Here is a 17066-nt window from a genome sequence, read left to right as displayed (position 1 = left end):
ACTAAGCCACGCCCCCTAGCGCCGGCGTTAACAACGGCGTTTGATCCCTAAGATGGCCTGGAGGAGCCAAAAACTCTTCCCGTCTATGTGTAAATGGGGCTTAAATCATGGGCCCCAAGAATCCTTGTCCTTATTCTCCCCTTTTCAGTGCCCCTGCATGGAGGAGCAACTTTTTCCAGTCTGTGCAGACATTCAGCAACAGTAAGAAGAGGAGGGAGGAACCCTCCTCAGAACAAAGTGAGGACACCCCCCCCCCCCCCCCCCCCCCTCTCTCTCTCTCTCTCTCTCTCTCTCTCTCTCTCTCTCTCTCTCTCTCTCTCTCTCTCTCTCTCTCTCTCTCTCCTTTCCTGGCAGCAGCAGCAGCAGCGCACACAGAGAGATGCTGCTGCTCCGCAGAGGAAGCCTCTGAGCCGGGCTGCGGAGGAGAGAGAGGACAGAAAGCACACACACACCACCGCCTGGCTCCCTGTCAGCCACCGAGGAGAAACGCTCCGCACGCTGGAAGTGAACAAACGAAGCTGGCATGAATTTGTTTGACCGGACGACGCGTTTGTTGGTCATTTTGAGCGCATAGAGAAGCAGAGGAGGCTGATTTCAGCCGATATTCCAGCTGCGCGCGCGGCTCGGACACACATACACACACACACACACACACCGCCGCCGCCGCCGCCTCTGGTCCTTCAGCGCTTCTACCGACACACACGAAAACCTAAAGCATCACTTTTTTCTCCACCTGCCTGAGTGAGTAAACTGTTTTACTTACGTTTTATTTAGTTTTCAAGGGAGCTGTATGAGTGAAACGAACATTACAATTGAGCTCAACTGGAACGGAGTAGTTTTGACAGAAACCCGTTCATTTCTTTTAAGGTTGTTCCCAAACTTTCTCTCCCTCTCTCTCTGTCTCTCTCTTTGCTTCAGTGTCACAATGAGTGGAATATTTCCAATTCTGGGGTACAGTTCAACACTTTGAAATTATACAATAAAGTGTGTCTGACTTTTCTACCTGCGAATGATGAAGAATAATAATAAAAGTTTTATTTGAAATATAAAACTGCCGTGCAGGCTTTACAGAGTACATCTTTGTTAGCGGAGACAATATTCTTACAGACCACTTAAATGTTCCCGCAGGAATTATCTAATCAGAGATATGCAAATGAGACCAAGTGTAATTTTGCTGTGCTGCACAGTTGTTGGGTCTGATGGCGTCCTCTGACACTTGGCTTGGAGGCTCACAAATTCTTATTTGATCTCATTATTAGGCTTTTTAGACCTGCGCTATTGGGGTTGGAGAAAAAAAAAAGATGCCATTATCCAATCAAGGCAATCATGTCTCTTTCTTGAAGTTTGTCTGAGGTTCTTATAGGAATTAGTTAAGTGAGAGGAAAATTCTACTTTGAGTCTTTAATGTGTGTGTGGTGTTTTTTTGGGGGGGGGGTTTTTGTGAAATGAACCCATTTAAATGTCAAGAAACTCCATCATATTAAGACATGCTTCTAAATGTAAAGTTATTAAGCGTTGTCACCACAATATTTGAGGTTTTGAAATAGTTTTGACATTGAATGATAAAGAAAATAAACTTGTAATCTCCACGGTTTACCATGTTTTACAAACTTGCTGAATATCTTAGTTATCTCGTGTGAGCACGTTATTTCAAATTGGTATATTGGGGGCAGGTTTAAATTCATTTGTTTTCCTTTTTTATTCTTGATTAAATTTAGATTGCAAATTCTACCTTATGCACCTTATGTGATATAAGATGAGACATAGGGCCAAAAAGAAAAATATCAAAAATGTGGAACTGTAGAATCCGTGCAGCTGTACACCATGTGACTGTTTTTTTTTTTTTTTTTTTTTGTGGCTATTGTTACAATACCCATATGTCTTGGTAGGTTATTATTAATGCAGACACCTGAGACCCTAACCCTATTAGCCCAAATAGAGGGAGATGCATGAACCAAAAGAATAACTAAAACAAGAAATATTGGTTGACATGAAGGGAGTGAAAAGTAAAAAAAAAAAGTCTTGTTCTCCCCATCACAAAACTGAACGCCACCTGCCATGGCAGGCATGGCATGTGGGGATATTTAACCACTATACCAACTGGGAGTTAGCAATGACCACAGAGTCACAGAACATGAATTACAGCCCTACTGCCCTAAGTATAGCCCTAGGATTTAGGGTTATTGCTGCTGTAACTATAGCCTCCTTCTTTTTCTCCTCATCTCTCAATCAAGGAAAAATCACATTTGAAATATGAAACATTACTATTCAAAAAAAAAAAAAAAAAAAAAATCTGGAATATTTTTATCTACTGAAGTTAGAAGCATCATCTTTGTTAAACAAACAAACCAACCTTGGTTTCCTTGTTGTGTACTTCATAGAACATTATGCACGGTTGCTCATGATGACTCACTCATAAGGTTATAGTAAAATATTATTAAATACAACCCAATTCTGATATAAATGGTAAGATATCACCAAAAACAAATGATATAGTAATGGTGGAACATCCAAAGTTTAATTTACTGATTTTATATTTATTTATTTATAGATATACAGGGTTCTCGCCAGTGCAGTTGAGCATATGCTGTGATTTAACCAGCATGGGGGGGTTCTGTTTTTTTCCCTCCTTTTTTAAAGGACATGTTGCACATTATTTAACATCCCTGTTAGCAGCACAAAGGTGTTTCAAGTGGTTATGAATTTCTAAACTTTGTGGGGGGGCTGGCTCCAGGCCCTCTTACAATGCTCATGCCTGCAACGCTCATCACGCAGTTATGCCCCACTAAGCCCCCCCCCCGTGTGGTGAAAAAAATCTTAGTGAGAACCCTGGTATTAGATATTTAATAGTCACAGTCATGCAAACACCCTTGCTTTCCAACAAGGATGTCTCTGATTCCTTGTAACCCATGCCATGTTCTCTTTCTACACCCTGCATAAAATCTGTATATATATATATATATATATATATATATATATATATATATATATATATATATATATATATATATATATATATATATAAATGGACCTGAAACTTTTGCACAGTGCCATATTATACTCTGTACAAATGCATCTGCATGTGTTTTTTTTCCCAAATGCACTCTTCAAGTCTAATATGGTGTGCCTGCATCTGTGGATCCTGACCCCTGTGAGACATGCACAGAGAAAAGAAGCTCACTTTTTCTTCCTTCATTGACAGTTTCATTCATATTTTTGGAAGTAATATGACTTGTGCACAAGTAATTTTTGTGTGTCACTGTGTACAGTGTACATGAACTACATGTTTTTCCACCTGGATGCAGTTCATTTTGCTACAGCCTGATGAAATCTTATGGATACAGTAGAGGCGACCTTTATTTTGCTTTCCGGCATTTACTCAGTTAACTGTACTCATGTTTTAAACATTTTTGGGCAGTCATTATTGATTGTCATTGAACTACACCTGTTGAGGTAGAATTTTCCCAACATCAGCTTGCAAAAACATTCAGTAAAGACATCGGTCAATATATGAATTTCCAAGTAGCTTGTCTGGCTCAAGGTTGTTGTACAATGTTGTAATTGAATAAGGAGGGGGGGATCATTTTAAAACAATGTCCCACAAACCTAAATCACAGTCCATTGTTTCCTGTTAGTGTTGTAGAGCATCCATTAAGGCTTAATGGTGGAAGGCTAACTTGAAGGCATGCTTGTGATTTCAAATGGGCTATAACTTGCCGTAATGTTGATCTACATTTATATTTCATGAGGTGTAATGTGCTTAAATGGGTGCCGTATCGGCCTAATCCATCACTTAGTTTAATTTCCTGAGATCATGTGAAAATGGTTCATCTCACCCATAGATGTGACACAGTCCTAATCAAAGTAGCTTCACCTGTTTAACAGGGGAATAGATGGCAGGAACGAACAGCTGTGCCTCTTACACTTGGCACCAATCAGAGGTTCACCCTGTCCTCATCAGATGTAAATGAGATATTTACTTGCAATACATGATTTAAAATGTTTGTGAGTGTACTTGCAGGCAGGTGTGATAAAATGCAAATGAAGAGATTGGCTAACCTTGATGGGAAATGAGCATGACCTCAAGTTACAGCTGTTTAATTTCCTGAAATGAAATGATTACTGTCATTGGCAAACAGACATGCATTTGGGCTATAACTAATTGAAAATGACAGCTCTGGTAAAGACATGGCCTTGGGACACTTTGTGGAAAATATATGTCCTAGCTATGACAGACAGAGGGCAAGGAAAGAAACTGTCTCACCAAGACTGTGGCACCCAGAGGAGTCCTATTTTCACAGGCAAACCTGTGACTAATAGAGCAAATGGACAAAATGTCTTGCAGATCACGGCTTTCCTGCTTAGCATGTCCCTGTAGAGGATTTCCTGTCTTTTAAACTGAGAACAAAGTTGTCACTGAGTGCAGGTTACAATGAAATGTGAACTATTTCATTACACCCTGTACAGTGACAAAGAGAAAGTAGGACCAGACTAGCAATTGCTGGGCATCCTTAAGTATTTAAATATCATGCTTTGCACTGGAACTGCAAGGGTGCAATTTTGTCTTCAAAACACTACAGAAGAAACTGGGTCATGGGCATTTGTCTTCAGTTTTGCGATATTACATGATTTTTTTGTAGATCCGATAAATTCTTTGTAAGAACTGTTGCAAATGTTGACTTTGATGCTTTGTTTACCTTAAAATTCTATTGGTCTTCCAAAGGCTAGACAGTGAATGTCCCTCCGGATCCATCTGGCATATTAATTTATATAATTCCATCCAATCATCTATTTAGAAGACTGGCATTCACCACCCTTCCCCGCTTGTCACTGTTATGACTGTCTTAGATTTGATTTCCAGTGAGTGAATATGACAATTTCAAATCACATTGTCATACATGTACTGTGTGAATGGAAATATAAGCACAGGGTGGCTGTTAATTAAATCAGTGATGTGATTGTCAGTCAGTGAACCAGTTTGAAACATTTCTGGAAGTAACTCCTTAAAAAAACCTACTGCATAATCAAATTTTGGGTTCTCATAGATGAGAATTATTGAGCTTCCTATTCTGGCCCATGTTGGCATGTTTTAAAAATAACATATAGACTGATATGCCTATCAACTTGCTTGTGAACCCTTGTTGCTAATTGTAAGATTTTGGTGGCTGTTATTGCTGGTCTTTTTGAGCAAGAACTGTGTTTATCTCATTTGTCCTTTGTGCACATGATGTACATAGAGAATGGCACACATTACATGCGTATATAATTGCAGAGCTTATGTTTTTAAATTTTAAGCATCAGGTTTAGGCTCACTGCAGAAATAAACAGCTATTGTTACACTCCTATGCTGCCTGATATGCGTTTTCCATCCGCGCCTTATACCATATTCTCTGTCACTGTGCTGGTCTCTTTTTCTTAGAAATCACTCCTTTTATTAAGAAAGATCAGGGAGCATATTGATCTTTATTGAAAAAAATGCTAGGTTTGTTATGATGTCAAAATAATTTATATTTTGTTTCAAGGTCAGTGGCCCGAAATGGCAGGACACAAATGCAAAGCTCAGAGACAGTCGAGTCACTTTTAAAAGGTTTAATTTTAGGTACTTCTGGGTTTTGGTACACAAGAAGGCAGTCCAAAAAGAGCAACGGTATCAAAAACATTAGGCAAGGGCATGGTCCAAAAAACATGCAGAAGGTCAAAAACGTAGCAAGGCAATCAAGACAAAGAAAAGGGCATGAAGCGAAGGCTGTGAGGCATGACGATCTGGTGGGAATAGGTGGACATGATGAGGTTTAAATACAGGAAGGTGATGAGCAGACAATGAGGAACAGGTGTGAGGGATGGAAAGACAGAGGGACACGCCCACCACCGAGCACCAAGTGACAGACAAGAGAATCCAGTGCAGCAAGACCCAAACAGAACAAAACAACAGAAAACATAACACAAAACCTCTTAGTCCCAATCGTGACATTTTGTATTTGTTATCATGGGTATATGTATATTTTTATATACACATGTATACATTATTATTATTATTATTATTATTATTATTTTTTTTTTTTTGGTTAAAAGGGTGGGCTTTTATAAGCTTTTGCCTACACCCTTTCGGGCACATGGGTACGTTGTTAAATTGTTTTATTTGAGTTTTCTTTGCTATTTGGAGTCTATGTGTGCTGAATAAATTCATTCATTCATTCAGTGTCAGAAATACTATTCTTGAATGTACAGAAAACTGCCCCATTTTTTAAATTAAGTGAAATACTCGCATGTTGAGGTTGTGTTTTCTCTGAAACTGTGACTGAAATTACATTTATGTTCTAAATACCACGTATTCTGTTACCCCAAGTCCTGTTGTTAAGTTCAATCTTTGCTTGATAAGGAAACACGTATACATGTTAAGCAGTAATGTATCGAAAAGCATGCCACCTGTCTGGGGCTTTTCTCTGTTGTTTGGTTTTTGGTTTGCAGTTTGTAATCCATCAGTATTTAGCAGTTGATGTAAAAGGCTGAAAATACTCATTTTGCTTGGCTAATATGTCCCATAGCTACAGGTTTGCAATTATAACATTCTCGTGTCTGTTTGTCTTTGTTGCTGTGATTATTGTTTAGGCAAACTGTGCAGCTCCCTGCAGGCTTCATCTACAACGCTGCTAAAATTGGTAGTTGTGAAAATGTTAAAGGTCATAATTTCCATACATGACAGGCTTTTCAGTAGTGTTCAGAAATAAGAATATTGTTTGACAGAGCTAGGACCCCCATTTGGGACAGATGGATGACATTGGCATTGTTAAGACAGGACTTAATATTCATATCATTAAAATGCACCCCTAAAGTCTTATAAATTTACATTTTGCAGTTTTTCGGGCAACTAAACGAGCCTTCCTAGACATGCGAAATAGAAATGGCACAGAATTCTACAAAACACATCCACCTCAGTCATGATATGCTGCATTTAAAAAGAAGGCTGTAGGTTTAATTTATCTTTGGAAGTGAGGTGAACATCAACTATTTTTGGAGGTTTTACTCAGGGACTAGTGATGACTGTGATGGTGAGGAATAGCCTGAGGATGGAATGTTTTCAGTCAGCAATTCCTGATTTTATGTGGCATTAAATTGTCTTATCTTCCAAGTCCATGATGAAGCACAACACTGATTTTTTTTCTTTCTCTTTTTTGTCTTGTGCACGCCTGCAGTCTCACTCTACACAGATTAGTGGGCTGAAACTGTAAAGTCTGACTGTGTGGTGTCAGAGGCAGAAGTGTTCAGCCTTACTCTGAATTTACTAATATTCCAGATGTACCTTTAGGCAACAGTGTATTTTAGCCAACAGTGCAAACCACTCTTCCACCCTGCCACCTGACAATCACATTTATTTGTAGCCAAAATTTAATTTGGAAATATTTAAATGATTACTCATTTAAATGATTAGTCATTGTCTTTGTTCATTCAACTTTATATATACGAGGTCTGTCCGTAAAGTATAGGTCCTTTTTATTTTTTTCAAAAACTATATGGATTTAATTCATATGTTTTTACGTCAGACATGCTTGCACCCTCGTGCGCATGCGTGAGTTTTTCCATGCCTGTCGGTGACGTCATTCGCCTGTGAGCACTCCTTGTGGGAGGAGTCGTCCAGCCCCTCGTCGGAATTCCTTTGTCTGAGAAGTTGCTGAGAGACTGGCGCTTTGTTTGATCAAAATTTTTTCTAAACCTGTGAGACACATCGAAGTGGACATGGTTCGAAAAATTAAGCTGGTCTTCAGTGAAAATTTTAACAGCTGATGAGAGATTTTGAGGTGATTCTGTCGCTTTAAGGACTTTTCACGGTGCGAGACGTCGCGCAGCGCTCTCAGGCAGCGTTATCAGCCTGTTTCAAGCTTAAAACCTCCACATTTCAGGCTCTATTGATCCAGGACGTCGTGAGAGAACAGAGAAGTTTCAGAAGAAGTCGGTTTCAGCATTTTATCCGGATATTCCACTGTTAAAGGAGATTTTTTTAATGAAAGACGTGCGGACGGGTCCGCGCGTCGGGACGCAGCCGACGCGGCGCGGCGGCACAGGAAAAACACCTCCGTGTTGATAACCATTTGTAAAATCCAGGCGGCTTTTGATGGTTTTCAGTGGAGTGAGTATATGAGAAATTGTTTATCAGCTGGAGATGTTCCAACTTGTCCTCAAGGCTTCCAACAGAGGTGTTTTTCCTGTGGCGGAGCGTCGCGGCGGCTGCGAGCTGACGCTGCAATCCGCCTGCACGTCTTTCATTAAAAAAATCTCCTTTAACAGTGGAATATCCGGATAAAATGCTGAAACCGACTTCTTCTGAAACTTCTCTGTTCTCTCACGACGTCCTGGATCAATAAAGCCTGAAATGTGGAGGTTTTAAGCTTGAAACAGGCTGATGACGCCGCCTGAGAGCGCTGCGCGACGTCTCGCACCGTGAAAAGTCCTTAAAGCGACAGAATCACCTCAAAATCTCTCATCAGCTGTTAAAATTTTCACTGAAGACCAGCTTAATTTTTCGAACCATGTCCACTTCGATGTGTCTCACAGGTTTAGAAAAAATTTTGATCAAACAAAGCGCCAGTCTCTCAGCAACTTCTCAGACAAAGGAATTCCGACGAGGGGCTGGACGACTCCTCCCACAAGGAGTGCTCACAGGCGAATGACGTCACCGACAGGCGTGGAAAAACTCACGCATGCGCACGAGGGTTCAAGCATGTCTGACGTAAAAACATATGAATGAAATCCATATAGTTTTAGAAAAAAATAAAAAGGACATACTTTACGGACAGCCCTCGTATATATATATGTATATATATATATATATATATATATATATATATATATATATATATAAAACAAACTTGCATTTTTCCAGTGGGTTTTCTTAAATTTGACTTCAATTTTACACATTACTCAATTACTATATATCTTCCAGCCAACCCATAAATAGGAAGTGTCACGACTTGGCTCTAAGCGGGGCTTTGGTTCTGTTTTTCCCTCTTTCTTTTCATCATGATCTGCTCTCGCTTTGTTTTATTAGTTATTTTATTTTCATTATGTGTTTATTCTCTGTTCTATTTTGCTCTGCTGTTTTGTTTCTTTGTTACTTTTCATACTTTAGCCATTGTTCAGTTCTGTTCTAGTTTTGTTGTTTGTCATTTATTCATCATCTGTTTGTTTTTTTGCTGCTCTTATTCCTGTTATTATTTGTAGTGCTTTAATGTTGGGTTTTGCTCATCACTGTTTTACTTATAGATTATTTCTTAGTCAGTTCCAGTTAAGTGTTGCTTTAGTATTTATTTTCCTTTTATTCCCTGATCAGTTCTCATGTAGTCATATGCATCATATTTTATCCCTTTATCGCCCGCCCTCAAACAAGACTGCGCTGCCCAACTGATACCTGTTAATTAGTAGTAATGATGCTAACATACTAATTAAATGATAGCTAAGTTTAATGTAATGGAGCTACTGGAACACAGGCTTCTTAGATGGTCTGTTAGTGCAATGAACTTCACAGCAAGCTGTATTAGCTTAGATACTCAAACACTGTGTATACAGCAGCTAATGGCCATCCACTAGCTTAGCAGCAGCAGCTGCTGCTAGCAGGGGCCTTCTGCACCTGGCACACTCACACCAGAGGTTCCTGCTTGGATTTATCATACATGGCAAAAAAGAAAGGATCATTGAAATACCGAATACTGCAAAGCAATTGTTTTATCTAAATTATTTCAACCCTGCCTATTCGCCATGTAATGTGGAGTTGTGCCAGGAAGGGCATCCACCATAATACTTGTACCAAATCAACACTCAGATTCACCTCAGATCTGCTGTGGTGACAATGAGTGAACCGAGGGAGAAGCCGAAGGTACTCATTTACTTTATTTTTGTAATCACTGGAAGCCAAAATTGAAATGAAAATCAAAATTCAATTAGTCACCCATTGCTCCCAAGGTTGCTCATAAGCTTTATTTTGGCACAGTCATGTTGAGGGATGAGTATCATTAAGATTTTAATGGTATTACTACACTGAACAAAAAATGTAAACACAATTTTGTTCTTGCTCCTATTTTTCATGAGCTGAACTTAAAGCTGAACTTAAAGATCTAAAACATTTTCCATTTACAGAAAAGGCTTATTTGTCTCAAACATTGTTCACAAAGCTGTCTAAATCTGTGTTAGTGAGCACGTCTCCTTTGCTGAGATAATCCATCCCATCTCACAAGATGCTGATTAGACGACACAATTATTGCACAGGTGTGCCTTAGGCTGGCCACAATAAAAGGTCACTCTGAAATGTGCAGATTTGCTTTATTGGGAGTCTGGGGGTGTTAGAAAACCAGTCCGTATCTGGTGTGACCATCATTTGCCTCACGCAGTGCAACACCTCTCCTTGCATAGAGTTTATCAAGTTTTTGATTGTGGCCTGTGGAATGTTGGTCCACTCCTCATCAGTGCCTGCGCGAAGTTGCCGAATATAAAAAGAAATGCTTGTCTTCTCGAGAATGTGTGAAACTTTGACTCATTGGGTGCAATGTTGAGAAATATTGGTTTCTCGGAATGCAAAAGATGGAGAATCACACCCTACTTTTTTGGGGGTCAGGCTCAGAACTTTTCAAATTCCCTCATATGTCAGTGGCTGACACATTGAGGTTGGAGAGAAAAAATAAATAAATAAATAAAAATAAACACTGATTGTGATGAGGCGGGTATGAAAAGTGAAAGACGAACAATTACACTGCTGACATTTGGAAAGTGGCCCTTGTGACATATTTGGATTATTGGTTTATTTATTTTTAAATCAGAATTGTGGTATATTTTGCATGTAGCAATGCAGGTGAGTCAAAGATGCAAAATATGTTTTTAAAATGCATCTTAGGTATGTGCTTCCATGCTAGGACATAAACAAGGACATAAATGGCAGAAAACTCCTTTTTCTCAGATGCTTGTGTTCACACAATAATAATAATAATAATGATAATCTAACCTGAGGTATAGTGCATCTGAAAAATATTCACAGTGACATCAAACATCACATATATATATATATATATATATATATATATATATATATATATATATATATATATATATATATATATATATATATATATATATACACACAGTAGTGTTCAGAATAATAGTAGTGCTATGTGACTAAAAAGATTAATCCAGGTTTTGAGTATATTTCTTATTGTTACATGGGAAACAAGGTACCAGTAGATTCAGTAGATTCTCACAAATCCAACAAGACCAAGCATTCATGATATGCACACTCTTAAGGCTGTGAAATTGGGCTATTAGTAAATAAAAGTAGAAAAGGGGGTGTTCACAATAATAGTAGCATCTGCTGTTGACGCTACAAACTCAAAACTATTATGTTCAAACTGCTCTTTTAGCAATCCTGTGAATCACTAAACTAGTGTTTAGTTGTATAACCACAGTTTTTCAAGATTTATTCACATCTGGGAGGCATTAGTTTTGTTGGTTTGAAACCACGATTTTGCTTGTTTACTAGTGTGCTTGGGGTCATTGTCTTGTTGAAACACCCATTTCAAGGGCAGGTCCTCTTCAGCATAAGGCAACATGACCTCTTCAAGTATTTTGACATATCCAAACTGATCCATGATACCTGGTATGTGATATATAGGCCCAACACCATAGTAGGAGAAACATGCCCATATCATGACGCTTGGACCACCATGCTTCACTGTCTTCACTGTGAACTGTGGCTTGAATTCAGAGTTTGGGGGTCGTCTCACAAACTGTCTGCGGCCTTTGGACCCAAAAGAACAATGTCACTCTCATCAGTCCACAAAATATTCCTCCATTTTTCTTTAGGCCAGTTGATGTGTTCTTTGGCAAACTGTAACCTCTTCTGCACGTCTTTTATTTAACAGAGGGACTTTGCGGGGGATTCTTGCAAATAAATTAGCTTCACACAGGCATCTTCTAACTGTCACAGCACTTACAGGTAACTCCAGACTGTCTTTGATCATCCTGGAGCTGATCAATGGGTGAGCCTTTGCCATTCTGGTTATTCTTCTATCAATTTTGATGGTTGTTTTCCATTTTCTTCACACATCTCTTTTTTTCTTTTTTTTTTTTTGTCCATTTTAAAGCATTGGAGATCATTGTAGATGAATAGCCTATAATTGTTTGCATCTGCGTATAAGTTTTCCCCTCTCCAATCAACTTTTTAATCAAACTATGCTGTTCTTCTGAACAATGTCTTGAACGTCCCATTGTCTTCAGGCTTTCAAAGAGAAAAGCATGTTCAACAGGTGCTGGCTTCATCCTTAAATAGGGGACACCTGATTCACACCTGTTTGTTCCACAAAATAGACGAACTCACTGACTGAATGCCACACTACTGTTATTGTGAACACCCCCTTTTCTACTTTTTTTTACTAATAGCTCAATTTCATAGCCTTAAGAGTGTACATATCATGAATGCTTGGTCTTGTTGGATTTGTGAGAATCTACTGAATCTACTGGTACCTTGTTTCCCATGTAACAATAAGAAATATACTCAAAACCTGGATCAGTCTTTTTAGTCACATAGCACTACTATTATTCTGAACACTACTGTATGTGTGTGTGTGTGTGTGTGTGTGTGTGTGTGTGTGTGTGTGTGTGTGTGTGTGTGTGTGTGTGTGTGTGTGTGTGTGTGTGTGTGTGTGAGTGTGGTGTGTGTAGGCAACAGTGCATCCGGAAAGTATTCACAGTACTTCACTTTTTCCATATTTTGTTATGTTACAGCCTTATTCCAAAATGGAATTAAATTAATTCCCTCCCCTCAAAATTCTACTCACAACACCCCATATTGACAGCATGATTTTTTTTTTTTTTTTTTTTGCAAATTTACTAAAAATCAAATAAAAAACCCTAAGAGATCATGTGTACATAAGTATTTGCAGCCTTTGCTCAATACTGTGTTGATGCACCTTTGGCAGCAGTTACAGCCTTAAGTTTTCTTGAATAGGATGCCACAAGCATGGCACACCTCTGGCAGTTTTGCCCATTCCTCTTTGCAGCACCTCTTATGCTCCAACAGGTTGGATGGGGAGTGTCAGTGACTTGGAAATATTCATGTATCCATTCCCTGACTTGTCTCAAGTAAACTAGCAATAAAACTGATTGTTTACAGGTGTTACTTGCAATACTTATTCAGCCCATCATCTTGGCTTTTATATTTTTATTTAATTTATATTGAGTTGTAGAGATTTGTTTTCAGTTTGAGTTTGAGGAAGGTAATTTTAGATTTTTTTTTGTCTTTGAAATAGCATTATCAAATTAAAATATGTGAAATACCAAGTGTTTGAATACTTTTGGAGGGTACTGTAAATTTGTTTTTCTGAGGTATTAAGTGTGGCTTGATGGTGACCCAAAAAAGGATTTGTGCATAATATAAAAATGTGATTGAAGAAATGGGTCTGAATACAATCTGAATCTCACTATTTTTGAATGTCCCCATGGTTTATTTGGAGTGTGCAAAACATCATTATTATTCCAATACTTTTGGAGGGCACTGTCTGTACATGGGCTTACATAGTTATTTTTAGCTATAATAAATTTGCAAAAATCTCAAAACATTTTTCACTTTGTCATTATGGAGTATTGTGTGTACAATTTTGAGGAAAAAAATCAGTTTCCTCCATTCTCAAATAAGGCTGTAACATAACAAAATGTGGAAAAAGTGAAGCGTTGTTAATACTTTCCAGACGCACTGCTATTCCTATCATTCCAAATCATTGTATAGACAGTACAAAGCGTGAACTACAAGGATGCTTGCATTCCGTATATAGTGCATTCCAAAGCGGCAAAATAATGATTGCTGGAAATTATGTTACCCCACCTCCCCATATGAAACCTTATCCGCCAGAATAATTTCATGCAATAAGGGATTTATCACTCAGTCATACTGCACACATAAGAAGATGAAATATTTTTGCAGATTTGATGACCACCATTCAATTCACATAAATCAGGTGAGAAACTATAACCATGTTTAATGCAAATCTTAGTGAATTAAATTTAGACTGTATTATTAAAATCGTAGTTGTAATATTAAATTAAACAGTAATGTCGGTGATGTTTGTTCAGTAGTCCTGTGTTGTGTGCACTCAATGTCATATGGCCGTGCGTCTGCGCATCTCTGCATCACAGACACACTCCTGTTGGACTTCTGTCAGTTAATATAAAATATTGTTTCAATCAGTAGGGAATTTATATTTTCATTGCTGGCTCACAACACCTCTGCAAGTTGGGCCAGATGTGTACTAGAGAGCTCACCCTAGTCAAGACTTTGCGAATGAAACGCATTTTGGTGTATTCCAGACTATGACACGTTTCTATGAAACAAATATGTCAAGGTGTATCATGGAAAAACCTTGACATGGACTGCATTTATATAGCACTTTTCCATCTGCATCAGATACTCAAAGTGCTTTACATACTAATGCCTCACATTCACCTCGATGTGAGGTTGCTGCCATACAAGGTGCTCACTACGCACCGGGAGAAACTAGGGGATTAAGGACCTTGCCCAAGGGTGCTTAGAGATTTACTGGTCAGGCTGCGATTTGAACCGAGGATCCTCTGGTCTCGAGCCCAGTGCTTAACCACTAGACCATCACCTCCCCTTTGTGTCTGGGTTTGTTACACAAAGTGTCCTCCTATACACAATTCAATCAATCAATTCAATCAATTTTTTTTATATAGCGCCAAATCACAACAAACAGTTGCCCCAAGGTGCTTTATATTGTAAGGCAAGGCCATACAATAATTATGTAAAACCCCAACGGTCAAAACGACCCCCTGTGAGCAAGCACTTGGCTACAGTGGGAAGGAAAAACTCCCTTTTAACAGGAAGAAACCTCCAGCAGAACCAGGCTCAGGGAGGGGCAGTCTTCTGCTGGGACTGGTTGGGGCTGAGAGAGAGAACCAGGAAAAAGACATGCTGTGGAGGGGAGCAGAGATCGATCACTAATGATTAAATGCAGAGTGGTGCATACAGAGCAAAAAGAGAAAGAAACAGTGCATCATGGGAACCCCCCAGCAGTCTACGTCTATAGCAGCATAACTAAGGGAATGTTCAGGGTCACCTGATCCAGCCCTAACTATAAGCTTTAGCAAAAAGGAAAGTTTTAAGCCTAATCTTAAAAGTAGAGAGGGTGTCTGTCTCCCTGATCTGAATTGAGAGCTGGTTCCACAGGAGAGGAGCCTGAAAGCTGAAGGCTCTGCCTCCCATTCTACTCTTACAAACCCTAGGAACTACAAGTAAGCCTGCAGTCTGAGAGCGAAGCGCTCTATTGGGGTGATATGGTACTACGAGGTCCCTAAGATAAGATGGGACCTGATTATTCAAAACCTTATAAGTAAGAAGAAGAATTTTAAATTCTATTCTAGAATTAACAGGAAGCCAATGAAGAGAGGCCAATATGGGTGAGATATGCTCTCTCCTTCTAGTCCCCGTCAGTACTCTAGCTGCAGCATTTTGAATTAACTGAAGGCTTTTTAGGGAACTTTTAGGACAACCTGATAATAATGAATTACAATAGTCCAGCCTAGAGGAAATAAATGCATGAATTAGTTTTTCAGCATCACTCTGAGACAAGACCTTTCTGATTTTAGAGATATTGCGTAAATGCAAAAAAGCAGTCCTACATATTTGTTTAATATGCGCTTTGAATGACATATCCTGATCAAAAATGACTCCAAGATTTCTCACAGTATTACTAGAGGTCAGGGTAATGCCATCCAGAGTAAGGATCTGGTTAGACACCATGTTTCTAAGATTTGTGGGGCCAAGTACAATAACTTCAGTTTTATCTGAGTTTAAAAGCAGGAAATTAGAGGTCATCCATGTCTTTATGTCTGTAAGACAATCCTGCAGTTTAGCTAATTGGTGTGTGTCCTCTGGCTTCATGGATAGATAAAGCTGGGTATCATCTGCGTAACAATGAAAATTTAAGCAATACCGTCTAATAATACTGCCTAAGGGAAGCATGTATAAAGATGAAGTAACTAATGAAAATAACTGAGACAGAACAATCGGAGAGAAAGAGTCTAACCAAATACCGGCATCACTGAAAGCAGCCAAAGATAACGATACGTCTTTGGGATGGTTATGAGTAATTTTTTCTCTAATAGTTAAAATTTTGTTAGCAAAGAAAGTCATGAAGTCATTACTAGTTAAAGTTAATGGAATACTCAGCTCAATAGAGCTCTGACTCTTTGTCAGCCTGGCTACAGTGCTGAAAAGAAACCTGGGGTTGTTCTTATTTTCTTCAATTAGTGATGAGTAGAAAGATGTCCTAGCTTTACGGAGGGCTTTTTTTATAGAGCAACAGACTCTTTTTCCAGGCTAAGTGAAGATCTTCTAAATTAGTGAGACGCCATTTCCTCTCGAACTTACGGGTTATCTGCTTTAAGCTACGAGTTTGTGAGTTATACCACGGAGTCAGACACTTCTGATTTAAAGCTCTCTTTTTCAGAGGAGCTACAGCATCCAAAGTTGTCTTCAATGAGGATGTAAAACTATTGACGAGATACTCTATCTCCCTTACAGAGTTTAGGTAGCTACTCTGCACTGTGTTGGTATATGGCATTAGAGAACATAAAGAAGGAATCATATCCTTAAACCTAGTTACAGCGCTTTCTGAAAGACTTCTAGTGTAATGAAACTTATTCCCCACTGCTGGGTAGTCCATCAGAGTAAATGTAAATGTTATTAAGAAATGATCAGACAGAAGGGAGTTTTCAGGGAATACTGTTAAGTCTTCTATTTCCATACCATAAGTCAGAACAAGATCTAAGATATGATTAAAGTGGTGGGTGGACTCATTTACTTTTTGAGCAAAGCCAATAGAGTCTAATAATAGATTAAATGCAGTGTTGAGGCTGTCATTCTCAGCATCTGTGTGGATGTTAAAATCGCCCACTATAATTATCTTATCTGAGCTAAGCACTAAGTCAGACAAAAGGTCTGAAAATTCACAGAGAAACTCACAGTAACGACCACAAGTGTGTAACACTCACGTGTCGCCGCAGACATGCACATT

The 17066-nt window shown here is 38.9% G+C and overlaps 1 protein-coding gene across 1 annotated transcript in view; it reads left to right on the top strand.

Annotated features, from left to right (window-relative positions):
- The first annotated feature begins 664 nt into the window (after nucleotides 1–664).
- Nucleotides 665–17066, top strand: part of cntn5 (contactin 5) — a 918586-nt gene continuing 902184 nt past the window's right edge. The window contains exon 1 of the mRNA XM_034168485.1: nucleotides 665–741. The gene's annotated coding sequence lies outside the window, so the exon portion shown is untranslated. The remainder of the gene's footprint in view (nucleotides 742–17066) is intronic.

The sequence above is a fragment of the Thalassophryne amazonica genome, chromosome 4 (assembly GCF_902500255.1).
Source record: "Thalassophryne amazonica chromosome 4, fThaAma1.1, whole genome shotgun sequence".
Classification (NCBI taxonomy): domain Eukaryota; kingdom Metazoa; phylum Chordata; class Actinopteri; order Batrachoidiformes; family Batrachoididae; genus Thalassophryne; species Thalassophryne amazonica.
Note: the sequence above shows the minus strand (reverse complement) of the source record. Positions and strands in the feature narration are given on the sequence as shown.